Source organism: Corvus moneduloides, chromosome 3 (assembly GCF_009650955.1).
Source record: "Corvus moneduloides isolate bCorMon1 chromosome 3, bCorMon1.pri, whole genome shotgun sequence".
NCBI lineage: Eukaryota > Metazoa > Chordata > Aves > Passeriformes > Corvidae > Corvus > Corvus moneduloides.
The window spans coordinates 39665251-39680213 of NC_045478.1; the positions used below are offsets into that span (position 1 = coordinate 39665251).

The 14963-nt window shown below is 43.3% G+C and overlaps 1 protein-coding gene across 6 annotated transcripts in view; it reads right to left on the bottom strand.

Moving 5' to 3' along the window:
• BACH2 (BTB domain and CNC homolog 2) overlaps window positions 1–14963 on the bottom strand; it is a 187962-nt gene that overhangs the window by 107907 nt on the left and 65092 nt on the right. Inside the window, exon 3 of one of the 6 annotated variants that reach the window (XM_032105075.1) lies at window positions 5327–5446. The exons of 4 other annotated variants lie outside the window; for them this stretch is intronic. The gene's annotated coding sequence lies outside the window, so the exon portion shown is untranslated. Of the gene's footprint in view, window positions 1–1475; window positions 1572–5326; window positions 5447–14963 lie in introns of those variants that run through there. One more of the 6 variants, XM_032105078.1, reaches the window with a different exon arrangement.

Consider the following 14963-nt stretch of genomic DNA (forward strand, 5'->3'; position numbering starts at 1 on the left):
CTAGTTAACTAGTGGTGTTCACTCCACCTTTAATACCTGCTGATAATGACAACTCAATGAAAAGATGAACATATTCCCATGCCTTCTGAGGCAATTATTCTTTATGGGGTGTTCAAGGAACTACCACCCCATTTATACACACTTTGCTACTTCACCCAAAATTGCAAAACATCCCAGTTTCAGGAGCTGCTGGGCTGCAGTGAAGATGTGTTCAAAGTACTGTCTGTTCAGCAACATGGACACCAACACTGGCAACATAAACATTGAAGAGGCACGTGGGTATATGCAAAAATTTCATTCAGCACAAAGAAAAGCAACACTAGGACAGAAGGATCCGAAATTAATCCAGTTTCTGTCTTCCCACTGACTTCCCTCACTATTGGAAAGACTTTGGTTTGGATTTTAGTCAAGTCTGGTTTACAGTGCCCAACTTCGTGTGTCATAAAAAAACACCGACCCTGCTGGAACGCCTTACTCATTACACAGCCCTGCAAAAATTATTAGCTACAATATAAGGCATTTCCCTTTGGGGACCAGAAAGGGTGAAGAAAGGGGACAGAGAGTGACAGATTGTGGTTTCTAATGCAGCAGCAAAAAAATAAATAAGCAAGAGGAATTCAGGATATAACGTGTTTACATTTGTCAAAACAAGTTTCCTGGAGACATGGAGGGTCCACGCTGCTGAGCTGTCACTTCTGCTTGAAACTGCTGCCTCATGCTATCAGGAGGTCAGCCACTGACCTACTTTCTGATAGGACTGAATTAATTTGCTACTTCTGTACACAAACCTTTTTTGTTTTTTTTTAAAGGAATACTTAACAAACCCAGAAAAAGCTGCCTTTTATCCAACTTGGAGTTTCAACTGGTGCTGTGCAAGGCTATTACATACCCTGGCATGGGGCCCAGTGTGCTTGGGCTGCTTATTCTTTTGGAAAAATCTGTACAGAGTATTTTTAATGAGTTGACGCTGCAAATAACGTCTTTCCTTTTTGAACTCCTACACTACACTAATACCGGTGATTTAACCCCCTACACACAATAAGGGAGGCCAGCACTCGAATAGACTGTGCTTTGTCTAGGCTGCTCCTGAAATAGATGCCTTCCACTACAAGATTATCTCCCCAAATAGACAGATGCATGGCGCGATATACTTACAGGATTAAAACATAAAGTTATTAATAGAAACAAGACGAGTAGGTGAAACTTATGAACTAAACACCTACCAATCCAATCATTCCCTGCACAGAGCCAGCTAAGCAGTGCTCACCAGGAGATGATGGTATGCTAGGAGCCCGTAAACTAAAAAGCATTCTTCTCAGAAAGGTTTATCAGGCAGAAGTAGCAGCAAAAGAGGTGCCACCTACTTCCCCTCTTCGCTTAATGGCTACCTACATGCACATAGCACTAATGTCCCTACACAAAGCCTTCCATTTAAATAAATCCATGGTGGAGGGTTTCACAGATCTTTCAAATACCTGGACTACTGAAATATGAGAAGTCAGCTCTTGAAATCCTCCTTAACAATGCCATCCGTTGAAAGCTTCACTGCTTGGGTGGGCTCCTCTTCCCAGGTCTCTCGTGGGTAGCAGCACTGCTGTTTGGAAACAGGACAGCCATGTACCAATCCGCTAAAGCAGAGCCATTCTGCTTTAAGGCTCTGGACTAACATTTGGAAGACGAGACCTCTTTAGCAACTTGGTCTCATACACTCACCTCACCCTCCATCTGCTAAGCAAAGATAAGGATCTTCTCCAAGTGCTTGGCTTGCTTAGTACCAAAACACTGTGGGTGAGACTCACACTTTCCTTTGCATTTCCCCAGGGTCCAATCTAATAATAGAGGAGGTAGTACTGACTACCGTAATACAAGACGACTATGGGTATCACAACAGATTTATGATCACTCGAGTTCCTGGACTTGATTAGGCTCACGTTGCCAAAGATAACTATGCCAAACCTAGCACTTGCAACTGCAAATGCATTCTTGTCAACCTTTTTAGCTTTCATCTGTGCATATTTACAAGCCCTGGATCTGATGTTCAAATAAATCCAGTAATTCACTCAAACCCACCAGGATTCGAACACATTAGGGAAGTGTCAAGATGTCATTGAGCTTGTTCTGCAGAAAAGAGTGCTTTATAGTTTCAGAAAGAAATAGAAAAGGGAGTTATTTAATGAGATGGTGGCATATTGAAACATGGATAGATAAGTAATTAATAGCTACCTTCTCTAAGTGAAAACTTTTCTGAGTGAAAAATCAGCTTATATGAAAAACTACAAGTCAACTGCTGCCATTTTTGGATGGATAAGAACTGTCATGCATGTTAGCATCTCCATTACCATGAAGGATTTTACTCCTTTAAGCAATTCACAAAGACTTTCACATAGAACAGCATGTGGGAAGCAAAGAACTAACAGAAGGAGACACCAAAGAAATGCTGATATTCGCAAGTAGAATTCTAATGAAAAATGTTATCAGGAATACATGAAAACAGGAGAGAACTTCTGCCATGAGAAGCAGAAGCTTTAGTCCCTTAGGATCAAGAGTAACTACATAGTTGTATAGGTGCTATCATTAGTGTACAAAATATTGGCCAAATAGCCTCTTTATGTTGGTATCTCAAAACATTTTCTTATTTCAGAGGTCCAGTATTCAACTAGCAGATCACCTTGTTAAGAACTGTCTTAACCCTGGTGTGAAGGTTTCTTTAGCAAATTTCTATACAGCTTCAAGTGGAACATATGGCACCTTAAAGTAAACAAAACAGGAGAAGGGGAAAAGAGTCATGTTCCAAGAAATAGGAAGTATAAACCTATTAATTAAGCATTTAATTCCTTTTATCCCTCATGTCTGTCTTCACAGGCTCTCTCGGCAATCAACCAATTTTAGGATTCACTGCTGTCATGCCAATCGTGGCAGTACTTCAGCTAAAAAGGCGCTGTCAAACATAATGAAGTTTCCCTTCAGCTTGTTCCCACACTGGTGCTGCGTACAGCACACACGCCGCCTGGCGAGGGGAGGTGGGGGCAAGGCTTGATCTGTCCTAGTTCCCAAAAACTGCAGACCCGTCCTAGGTGGCAATGGCACAACGGAATCACACCAATGGTTGAGATTATATGCTACAGAAACCACCTCACACCCTCCTATGCAACACACAAATAGCACCCAGTGGTGCATTTTTGTCCAACTTAGAGGTGGACTTGGCAGTGCTGAGCTAAAAATTGGACTTGATGATCTTAAAGGTCTTTTCCAACCTAAACAATTGTATGACTCTTCTCCAACCTGCACATGCCTTGGACTGAGGCATTCTATAAACATGAAAAAATTTCCCAGCATTTCACTATTACAGCTCAGTCTCTCACTTGAACCATGGACACCATCCCCTGTACTTCAGCCAGTGATGCTGCACACAGAGCACAGGGAAGAAGAATATGGCAGAGAAATTCCCCCTTGTGAAGGAGAATATACATGCCTCTAACAGTTTGTTTTCAGCATGGTACTGCGTTCCTGTGGGAACTGGTGTTGGCAGAGATCAAATTGTAGTTCAGGGCTTATAAGGCTTTGAAATCTATGAGGATAGTCACTGACAACGAGCTGTGTGTTTGTAGGTGCTGACTTGGGCAAAGAAGGTACTAGTGATGTCCTGACTATAAACTGCGTTTAAAACGCACATTTGGCTGCCTCACCTGAATTATCTCTGCTTTCTGTCCCTAGTAAGCTCTGGCCTGGCAGCTGATGCTCCCAAGCAGCTTGTGGCAGTGGCCATCTGAAGCCAGTGACCCAGGCTACTGGCTCGTGGGGCAGGGACTGTCACCCAGCACACAGCGCAGTGGGGCCCTGACTCGCTCAGCCTCTGGGCATCACAGCAGCATAAATGAGGATAATCTAAATGCCACAGAAGGGCAGCTACTCAGCCCTGCAACAGCAGCACACTTTACAGCAAACACCTCATATCCCAGAGCTTGAAATAGAAATCTGTGTGAAAAAAACTGCACGACGTGAAAGTCTGTATTAAAAACCCAGCAAGCTGCACTGTTTGGCATCTTGTTTTTCCAACCCTTGTGAGAAGTCCAAATAGATCAAATGCAAATCTGTAATACTGCTCTCTGAGTAACAGCTATTTTAAACCAATTTTGGCAGACACTAAGAGTCGTAAGCAGGATGCCAGTTGTATGGTTCCTTGCGTCCTTCTCCCGGATCCAGCCAGCCAGCCAGCAGAGGTGAGGGGACACCCTCCTGCTCTGCTAAGGAAGCTCTGACACCTTCACCTTCCTTTCAGCCCAAGTGTGCTGAGTTCCTGCAGAAAGGAGAGCTTGCCTTTGCTGCTCCAAGGATAGAGGAATATCACCAATAAAAATCAGAATTTTCCAAGTTTCAAAAGTTCCCTTTCCACAAAACAACCCTTAAAAAGAGAATAGATAATGAGCTGCAAAACATTTTTTCACAGGCACTCACTTGAGATGACCCACATAATTCACTTGGCCACTTCACATTTCCTAAGTTACAGCAATAAGTAGTATAAAAGCTTTTACAGTCATGCACAGTCATATCCCTTTTTTTGCTTTATGTATAAAAGTGCCTACTGTAGTTTGTCTTTTATCAGCAAAAATTAACATCCCCACATAAATACATGGACTGTGATATCCATTAACAGATACCTGAACATCTAACACTTGCTGCTGATCCTGGTCACTTCCCTGCTCCTCTTTACCTTTCCCAACAGCCTCCTCTGAAATCTCCCAGCATTCACCAGCCTTCCAAGCACCAGCCAACCCAGAAGTGCCGCTGGTACACAACTTGCCATTTAGCAGAGTTTCCTTTTCCCTGGATCTCCAGGTTGCATAAAGCTCCCATCCCAGACTCCTATCTGGGAATTCATGATGGGGGGTAAGATTATGCCTTGTGACCACACAGCACAAGCTACAGTGCATTAAAGTAAATATAACAAAATACAAGTAAAAATAAGGAAAGGTCTACAATAAGTAAATCCCACTTTTTCAGTGCACACCACAGGAACATACATATCCCACAAAAGGGATTAGGTACTACGTCCATGTTGGATGGAGGGAGGTGGAGAGGTCAAGCCAGAAAACCTGAGAAGTAAAAGCAGAAATACTCAACATAGTGATGGCACTGAAGAAAGAAGGAATTTTTTTTGCACAACTGCAGCAAGGCTTGCAGGGACAGGGGGAAGCAGCGGGGGTGGGAAAGGATGATGTTCAAACAGCAGTGCTGGCAGAGCTTGAGGTCAGTCAAAGGAGGTCATGCCATTTCAGCAGAAAACCCTGCTGGAATTATCCTACTGGGCAAGAATGATCATACTCACGGAAAGACTGCAACGCGCAGTCTTGGTCAAACTAAGTAACCCAGGATTCCAGCTATGGAAAAACAAATCCCAGGAAGCAAGGCCATTCCCAACAAACTGGACACAGACAGACTGCAGCTGCTGAAACACATAAGCGGAGTGACATAATATTAGAACATATTTTTATGCTTACTAGGACAACAACAAACCCAAGCCTGAAGCTGTATTTTGGGCACACTAGCTCAAACTATCTTTAGACAGGAAAAGTGTGTGTGTGTGTACAGATGTTCCAGCAGGCACGGAGACCAGAGAGCTGGAAAAAGCATTTGCTCACTTCCGAACCTTATAAAAATCGTCTGTTGCAAATAAGGGTGGGGATAAATACACCAGGCAATGCTGAAACAAAATAAAAACAAAAACCAGGCAAGAAGCCAGTAGTTGGTCAGGGATTGGTGCGGTATAGTGGCTCCATGCCTTCTCCAGCTTTACTTCTCCCAACAGATGTTTCCAGGTGTTATCCCCTCCTGCAGTCCCCCCGCTATGTTTTACTCCTCCTGCCAGCTCCTTCATCCAGCTTTCTATCTATCTCACTTTCACAGCTGCTCTCTTGGAAGCACAATTGAAGCTATAAATTCACATCTGTAATAAAAATAGTTTTTCTAACAGCTATTCTTCTTCCCTATCGATGGTGACACAAATGATACAGAATCGCTGGCAATTCAGGGGTGTCACTGCAGCTTTAATCACTGATCAAAACAGAGAGCAATACTCTGTCTCACAAGGAAAACAGCAATAACTGAACTTTTAAATTTATTTATCTATCTATCTATACATATATCTTGGAATTATTTCTATTTGTGAAGAACTGAAAAATACAAGAAATGGCCTCAAAGCTCTTTTCCATAGAGCAGCTATTATTTTTTGAAGTAAAACATAATTATCACCTTGTTCCAGAAAACACATCTAGATGCCTTCTCCTTTGCCCTCTTGGATGTAAGGGAATCCTTGGGGCCACAACCAAAGCAAGCAATGCTTTCATGGTCTCTAAAGTGACTCAAGTGAGCCAACAATACAAAAGACTCTGCTCATCTCATAACCTCCAAATCTTTCTTAATCTTCAGCCTGTGGCAAAACAGAAACCCCAAACTTTGTGCTTTGGGCATGATACAGAAGTGACCATTCCTGCAAGCAGTGCTTGTACAAGAAAACTGTGATTTGCATGGAAGACACATCTCCTTTGTGCTCAACTTGCCTTTAAGGCAAATAAATCAGCCATGGGCAAGCATTGGGTTAATATTGGCAGGGCAAATTCCAGGCATGAAGCCCTAGGAGAAGAAGCATAGCTTTGGGTGATGGAGATTGGCCACCAGCCTGCTGTTGGTAGGGTAATGGAGGAACCAAATAAAGAAACACAAAATTGCACTGACAGGAGCAAAAAAAGATCACAAAGAGATTGATCTAAAAAATCCAAAAAAACGAGAAAGAGCCAAAGCAGGGAAGTTTGACAAACAGGGACAGTGTCTGTGCAAGAAGCTCTATATAGCATTTTTATAACAAGGGCAGGGTTTAGTCCCCGGAGGGGACTGGTCTGCCCTGGTGACTGCCTCTGCCTCCAGGAAAGGCTGGGAGCTTTCCTAAGCTCCTTAGCGCTGTGTGTGACCAGCACAACAGGGCTCTGCCTGCAATGAGTGTGCTGTGCCACTGCTACTACAGCGTGACAGCAGCTTCCCAACAGGTAACGGGGTGCCCGTGATTCCAGTGCTGCAGTGGTATTTGCTGTAATTTTTGTTAAGGTTTTCATAGTTAGCCAAGCCACTATTGTTTTTATTGACATTCACACATGCACACAGTGCTTAAGAGAGAGAAGGGGGGCAAAAATAGAAGCTTAATTGAAAGTTCAGCTTCTTTCAACTTAATTTGTTAGTAGGTTCATCATCATTTTTTGACAGAATAATCTTTCCACGGTGAATTATTTTCACTGGAAAAAAAGAGGAGACCAACAAATTGCTGGATATAATTTGTGCTTTAAATAATGAAGCAATTAATGGCATTTTAGCAAGAACACATTCTTCTCCCCAGAAATAAAATCCCTATTTCATCTCATCTAAATTGCATGGTCAGCTTCAAATAAGCGCAATATAAATCTCCTTCCCATACTGCTGCTGTTATCTATGATAAAGGGAAGAGACAGAAAGTAATCTTGTGTTCTGTATTCACTGACACATCATTTTCATGCTACACTACACTGTAATTTATTTCTAATGGGATAAACCTCTTGTAGTCTCCCTGCATTGTTCAGCCACACACACATCCCCAACTGGTACCAAGATTGTGGGACTGGCAGGTGCAACACCCAGGGACCCCGCTTGGTGGATTTAGGATGTCTACTGCACATTTCAGCAAAGCTACAGCTGTGAAAATAAACAGAGAGACTGTATAATTAAGGTATGTTTTTCTTCTTTCCCACCCACTGCCTCCTGCAAGAAAGGCAGTCAAAGAGTATGACACTTTTCAGTACTTCTTGTAATTTCCAACTAAACTTTTCATTTTTTATCTAATCGGTTTGAGATGATGCAAAAAGACATGTGGAGCTGTGAGAGATTAAAGGGCATGGAAACCAGTTGAAAGTGAGAAGTCCTTATGGTTTAGCCACAGCAGAGGTATCGTTTCATACAAAGGAAAATATCTTTGAAGCTCTTTCTCCTGTCCTCATCAAGAGTTATACAACAAATGTATACCTCTTGCAATGTATGAAAATCAAGCTGGGGCCATGAAGAGCTACATGTATTATTTTTGTTTGCAATGTTTTCATAGGATTTTGCAGAAGAAGGTAAAACCTATGGCTCAAGGCTTACAAAAACTTCCTTCAAATTAAAAGTTTGGACTGAAGACCCAGTTACTCCTGATACAATCCTGAAATGGATAGGTGCAAACAGAAGGCTACCTATGATATTCCTGCAGAAATTAATATATTTTAGAGAACATCCCCATTAATTTGTACAACACTTTTCTCTGTCAAAATGTGCAAGACCACTACAGATACTTAAGCTTCTGCCAGTTAATAAACACGATCATCAAGCACCATGACTTAACAAGATAACAATCTCAGTTTTACTGCGCCTCTCACACCCACCTCTCCAGCTCTGCTGATTGCTACACTCACATACAGTGGACATCTTACAAAGTAAAATATCGTCTAATTAGCTGCCTACTATCTGGCTACTTCTGTGGCCCAATCACTCCAGCAGTCTACAGCAAGATTAATCCTGTCTGATTCAGATGCAATGTAGAAACTTGCAGCTGTGACAGTCAACTCCCCCAATTCCCTTTACTGTCAATGCAAAGTGACAGTCCCTTCCAGGGCACATGTCACACCACTGCAGGTACCCATCTTTGAGGCAGTGAATGAACGCCTTGCTGCCTAGGGAAGGCACTAAGAGCTCCACTGTGGCCACCTCCACATGGACAAACTCCTGCTCAAAGCGGCCTGGCGGCAGGAGAGCTGGGTCTGGTCTCCTGAGCAAAGGTCACTCCAGATGCTTTGCCATCTCCATCTGGACTGGGGTCCTCAGTGCACCCCACGCCCCTGGGAAGGATGGTGACAACAACAGCCAGTCTGCAGAGAACGGGCAGGAGGAATGCAGTCCCAGGCACCAGCAGCAGGGCTGCAGCTGCTTTATATTGTTTCTTGCTGCAGATTATGAATGTTAGCTCTGATTTACCAACAACTCATGCTTCAAAAATTTGATAAAATACCCCAAAGGCTAATTCCTGCTGAACTCCATCCCTGCTGCCACAATCAATTTGTACTATGACTTTGTTCTGGGGATATGTCTGCAACCACTTATGCGAGGAGCCCAAATGCCTTGATCCAGCCCAGCCTAGGCAGGCAGTGCTGCTCACGTCCGCGTTGGGTCACGGGTGAAGGGAAGCGGTCCCAACAAGGCTGGCTACTACTTTAACAGGGATTCCAGCTGAGATCCTGCGAGTGAAGCTCCTTGTGGAAACCACCAAGCAGCCCTGCCAGATGCTCCTGGGGCTCTGCAGAGCACTGGCCAAGGAAACCCTCAGGCAACCCCACAGCAAGGCCCAAGCTCTCACAACCGGCCTCTGCTGCATCCCAATCTACCTACAGTGTTTGCTACCAGTCTGTATTCTGATGTCTGCTGATGTCAAAATTGTAAATATAGCAGATCCTGGGTTCATTTACATTTTACTCGTCTGAAACTCCCTCTTAAATGCAATCCAGATGAGCTCCTTGGAGAGGACAGTGGCCCTTGCTGTCTCCAGCCCCACTTAGCAGACTGTTTTCAAAAGGGAGCAGAATCATTTTAGATAGACTGCCTTTCACTGTGGTTGGAAAGGGAATCCTTGATCATGCTCCTAAGGTCAGACCCTGCTTTCTGAGCATCTTTGGAGAGGGATGGCTGCATAACGCACAGCACCAGCTCAGGAAAGCACTATGTGCGACTTTACTGAGCTGCTTGTGATGCCTACCAGTTCTTGAAGGCAAAATGCAAGGCTTAGCTCTCCCTGGCAAATAGGTGACTTTGTACTTTGTCACCTGGCCATAGACACAAAAAGATGGTATCATGTGAAGTGTGCAGGTGTGCCTGCACCTACTGCCATGGCTCACCCTGCTGCTGCAGAGGGGTCTGCTGCATGAAACAGGGCAGGCTGAAAGCAAACCCTCAAAAGAGATGCTTGGCCCCAGATTTGTAGTGCCTGGGAGCCACAGCTATCTTACAAGGCTACCGAGGAAGAATCGGAAGGGCTAAACCTGGCTAGCTAGGAAGTTCATGGTAAATGGTAAAAAATGCCTTTGAGGCAGGCGCAAGTAAAACAGCAAGCTTAAATCTGGGAGGAAGACATTGGGATTCTCACTCCAAACACAGCAGAAAGCTTTGGTTTGGATGCTAGAACAGTCTCCCTAGGCACAGGGCTGGGATCCTCTTGCCTCAACCTTTCAAAGCTAGGCTGAATGAAAAATAGTAAGAGTTTGGCTGGAAAAGCATGAGCAGATGATAGAATCAGTCTTTTTTGCTTTAAATTTTTAACTCTCTGAAAAATCAGCTTCTCATCCAATAGGCAGGTGACACTGCCACTAGGAATAATCATTTGACAGCTGTACCCCAGCACAGATGTCAAAAGAGAAGCAGCAGAAGTGATGTAGCACAACTGGCCTAGCAAGAGGGGTGCAAACTGCTTCAACCCTGACACACAAGGTGCTAAGATGCAGTGACAAAAGCAGGGAGAATGAATAGGGTCCGGTAACTTTTCTAAGAAAGCAGGGTTTGCATACAGGAACCAGAATTATAAAGAACAAACAACTGAAGATCTATTTGTACTATTGATTAAAAAATAGCATGGGATGTTACTTTTGTCCCTATGTTCTACAAACTGGTCTAAAATTCCAGAACCTAAACATTTTTTCTTTGCTCTGGTAACTGCCATCAGCTAAAACACCAGCTGAAATAAACTCATAAAACTGCATTAAGTCTAATGCACAGGCACTTTGTACATACAGTACAAAGCTAAGGGCTACCCTTCACCTCTGAAGACAATCTGTAGCTACACTTACACCATCTTAGGCCATTTATAGATAAAGCTACAAGCAACTTCTTTATTCTCAGTGCAGCGTGTGAAACGTGGGGGTTTTTTTCCATTTCCACAGAAATTTACTTCACCTACAAGCCCCTCAGGACAGCTTGTGAAACTAGAAAAGGTAGTGTACTGTCCACTGCTTCTAATTAAAATCTTAGTCCTGTGGTGAGGTCATGTGATTTCCTTGAGGTCAGACAGAAAAAGCCCACTAGACCAGAGACGAGAGATATCTTGGCTCGTCCATGCAGTGCAGCCCTCCGCAGCCTGGGCCAGAAATGCTGTCATTGGGAAGCTCTGGCTTCTCTCAGTAACCTGACTTTAAATAGTCTAGATCTTTAAAGGAGAAAATGCTATGGAAAATCCCATGTAAAGTCCCATGCTCCGTCCCACCACTCCCCCGAGGGTACCAAGAGTAACTTTTTCCCCCAAAGCCATCTTGCACCTGCAGATGTTGCTCTGGGAGTCAATGTGGCTCCAAAGCCTGTGCCAGTCTTCAGCCGCTCTCTGCAGTTTTTCTGTATCCTTGAGTGCCAGTAAGCGTTCACACTCCAAGTAATATCTGGTCTGACCATTTCCGTGTTCCTCCAGCTGCTTGAGAGCCCATCTGCTCAGACAGGCTTGCTGGCTTCACTCACTGCACACAACCCAATGTTTCCACCGCTTACCCTGGAGAACTTGGGGGACACACTGGTGAGGAAGTGATAGATCTTTGCATTTGTGACACATTCACTCCGTCTGTTACCTAGTATTTTCCCCAGGTATTTACCTCTGGAGGCATGAGATGTCTGTGCCTCTGGTGAGTTTCCAATACTCACATCCACATGTTAAAATGGAAATAACATCTGAGTGGAAGACTCCTAGTTTGGTCTTTACATTTGTATTTTCAATGACTGATTTTGTTTAAGTTGGTAAACGCAGCTGTTGCCTTGCCAGTTGGTGACATTTCCTTTTGGACTTCCCCCCCTGGTTGGTGTGTCTCTGCCAAGACATGTAAATTGACTCATTCCTTGTATTCCTTTGCCTGTTTATACAGATCTCTATACAGGTCTCTTGAGATTTGTTTCCTTAAATAATTATTAGCCCTGAAATGCCAGACAGTCTTTTCTTACATGTTTTCTGAATTGTCACTTAAGCATCCCAAGCTCAGGATGCTGGATTTAACTGATGTACCAGCTCATTATAATACATCCAGGTGTACTTTTTCTTACGGTGACTTGGTCATGTCACCATCTATTCAACAGCAACCGTAGAGAGGTGAAAGAATGCAGGTTGGTTTTACACCAGCATTATCCATGATGAACCATCCACTCAGCTTTCTACTTGGTTCAATGGCTTGAGCTTGTCAGTGACTTCACAGCCATTACAAATAACACATACTTGAAAAGAATAGATTAGTCTCCTGAAAAAGGTAATAAAAATATCCTCCCCAAGAGCTCCAAACAAACAACCGCATCAAACTGGCAGGTGATCTGCCTCAAGCCAGGGAGCAGGAGGCTATCCAAAATCTTGATAGCAGAGGCTATCCAAAAATCTGGCCATTGCTTTATCTCCTGAATTGAAATGTCTGAGCTGAAGCTGTAAGAGAAAAAAACCCAGAATCTCTGTTTTTCATTGTGGTTTGGGATTTTTTCATTTCTGATGATTGTACCAGTGAAAGGAACAGAACTTCTCTTCCACTCTTGCAATCGCTTGCATCACTTTCTAAAATACTTTATCTGGAATGCAATTTTTTTGTATCAGTTGGATTATTAATTTTTTCATATTCCTGGATTTCTTGAAGAGCGCAGCAACTGCTTATTCAATGATTTTTCAACAATGGTCTCTACCTCCAGTTACTCCAAATTGTGGTTTTAGAGAGCTTTTCGCATCTGCCTTTTTACTATGAGACAGCATCTCTACTCTGGGATTTTCAGTTCCTTTGGCAAAGTCACAGCGCTCCTCCCACCGTCATCATCCTTCTCCTGTCACTAAATAGCTTTCACTTGCTAACCTCAGACAGGCCTACTGGGTGGTAGAACCCGGCCTGCTGAGCAAAGGAAATAGCTTTTTCAGGAACTAGACCAGCTTCTTGGACAAGGCTATCTTCTTTATTTCTCTTGGGGTCTCTATTCTTGTTCTGGAATTGATTTTCCTGCTGATTTTGCTGTGTGCATTCAAATGTCCAGTGTTGGCCTTGGTATTTCCATCCTTGGAAAGCCCACTATCTGGGATTGCTCAGCTGAAAACCAGTTACATTTTTAGCCACATATGGCATGTTCACTTCAGTAGTAAAACTAATTTACTAGTTCTTCTGCACTTTTTTCCCTTTTCTTTTTCTTTTTCATATTGTCACAAAAAAAGAATCGCTTCTATTGCCTGCTAAGATGTGCTAAAGATAAACACTGTATTTGCCTCCAATATACTCAGACCACAACAATTCCACCGACTGCTGTGGGGACACCTTTACACTATGTCCAGGCATCACCAAGAGCCCAGAGAGCAGGCAGAGTTCTGCCAGGCCCCAAGTTATTGCTTTGGAGACAGAAGATGACATTCGGCCATTGATTCCTCTGTTCTGTCATCAGCCTTAACCCCAAGAAAGAAGTCTCCCTTTTAGTAAGCAGATGTCAGGCTGAGAAATTTGGTCCAAGTCTGCTGACAGCTCTTATCGCAGTAGTTGTTTTTTGGTAATACAGTGTAATTGTCATTTCATGTACTGTGTTTGAAATCTAGTTCAGAGCAATCGACCACTAATTGGTTCCCAGTCTACAAGCTATTTTTCTGCCTTGGAAGTCATAATTAATGCTACTCCCTCCGAGTTATCATCATCTTGCTTCATGAATATATTATAGCTTTGTTTTCATTCTTAAGATTGCTCTTCGTCAATTCCTGGTCACAGACAGTTTGCTTACTCAAAGGATTTTACTTTATTCCTCCATCTCTTTCACCTGCATCTCTTTTGTTGTTGCAGACTTTATTCCACTGTTCCAGAAACCTACTTTCTGTGGTTAGATTTTTTTCCAAACCTTTCCCTAAAGAACTCTTCAGAGGCTTGCTTGGCTCATGGCTTTCACCAAAGCAGGTCGCATCATTTCACCCAAGACAGAATCTGCTGTTTACCTGGCAAGTACTTTGCTGGAACAGCTATCTTCCCATCTTCCTCTAATTTCCTCTTCCTTTTAGGCCTCTTTTCCAAGGACAGATTTTTTTGCCTGTAGCTGAGCCCCAACCACAGAGTGTTCTACTACTGCTTTTCACCACAACCATGATGTTTGACCAGTTTGGTTTGGGCCATGAGACTCTGCAACCTTGCCCTCAGCGAGGTCAGCTTGAGCCTTGATTTGGCCTCTGGGTTCAAGTGGTAGTCATGCACTGCCAGCTGCTAAAGGAACGCAGCAGTTTTCCTGTCACCTACATTCTACTTGATAAGGATGCCTCAAGATGAAAAGATTCCGAGTACTCACATTTTACAGTAACAGCAGCCATTTCAATACCTGGCTTAAAAAAGAAACCACATCTTACATCTCAGAAACGGCCGTGCTCTGTCTCCAGAGCTGATGTAAATTCTTCATACCTTCTTCTGCATGACATTTTGCATTGCCTCCCTCCCTTGTCCCCAGCACACTAAATGTTAGTAGTTATCACCACCTGAATCTTACGCAGGTTCACATTAGGACTCCCTAAATACAGTGAAGCACAGAAACTTAACACCTACCAGAGCTGAGAGAAAAACATTCATAAAAATTTTTTTTTGGCTGCTGAACTAGCTCATATTCTTCTATACTTACAGTGCTATTTGGTTCAGCAGATGGAGAATGTAAAGGAAGGTCCCTTTTGCCAACAATTTCTACTACCTCACACGAGAAATGTTAGCTACACGTGGGCCCCATGTGACACAGTAATTTTGGACCTGACAATGGGTAAACTGTTGGGAAGAGCAGACTTTGCGCTTGAATGGTCAAGCCACAGACCTGAAATATTAACATTCAAAAGTCAGGTTCAAGGGAGAGCCGAAATGGGCCAGCAGTGCTGAAAAGAACAGTTGGTCATCATTGCAAAAAGCCCAGTCTTTCAG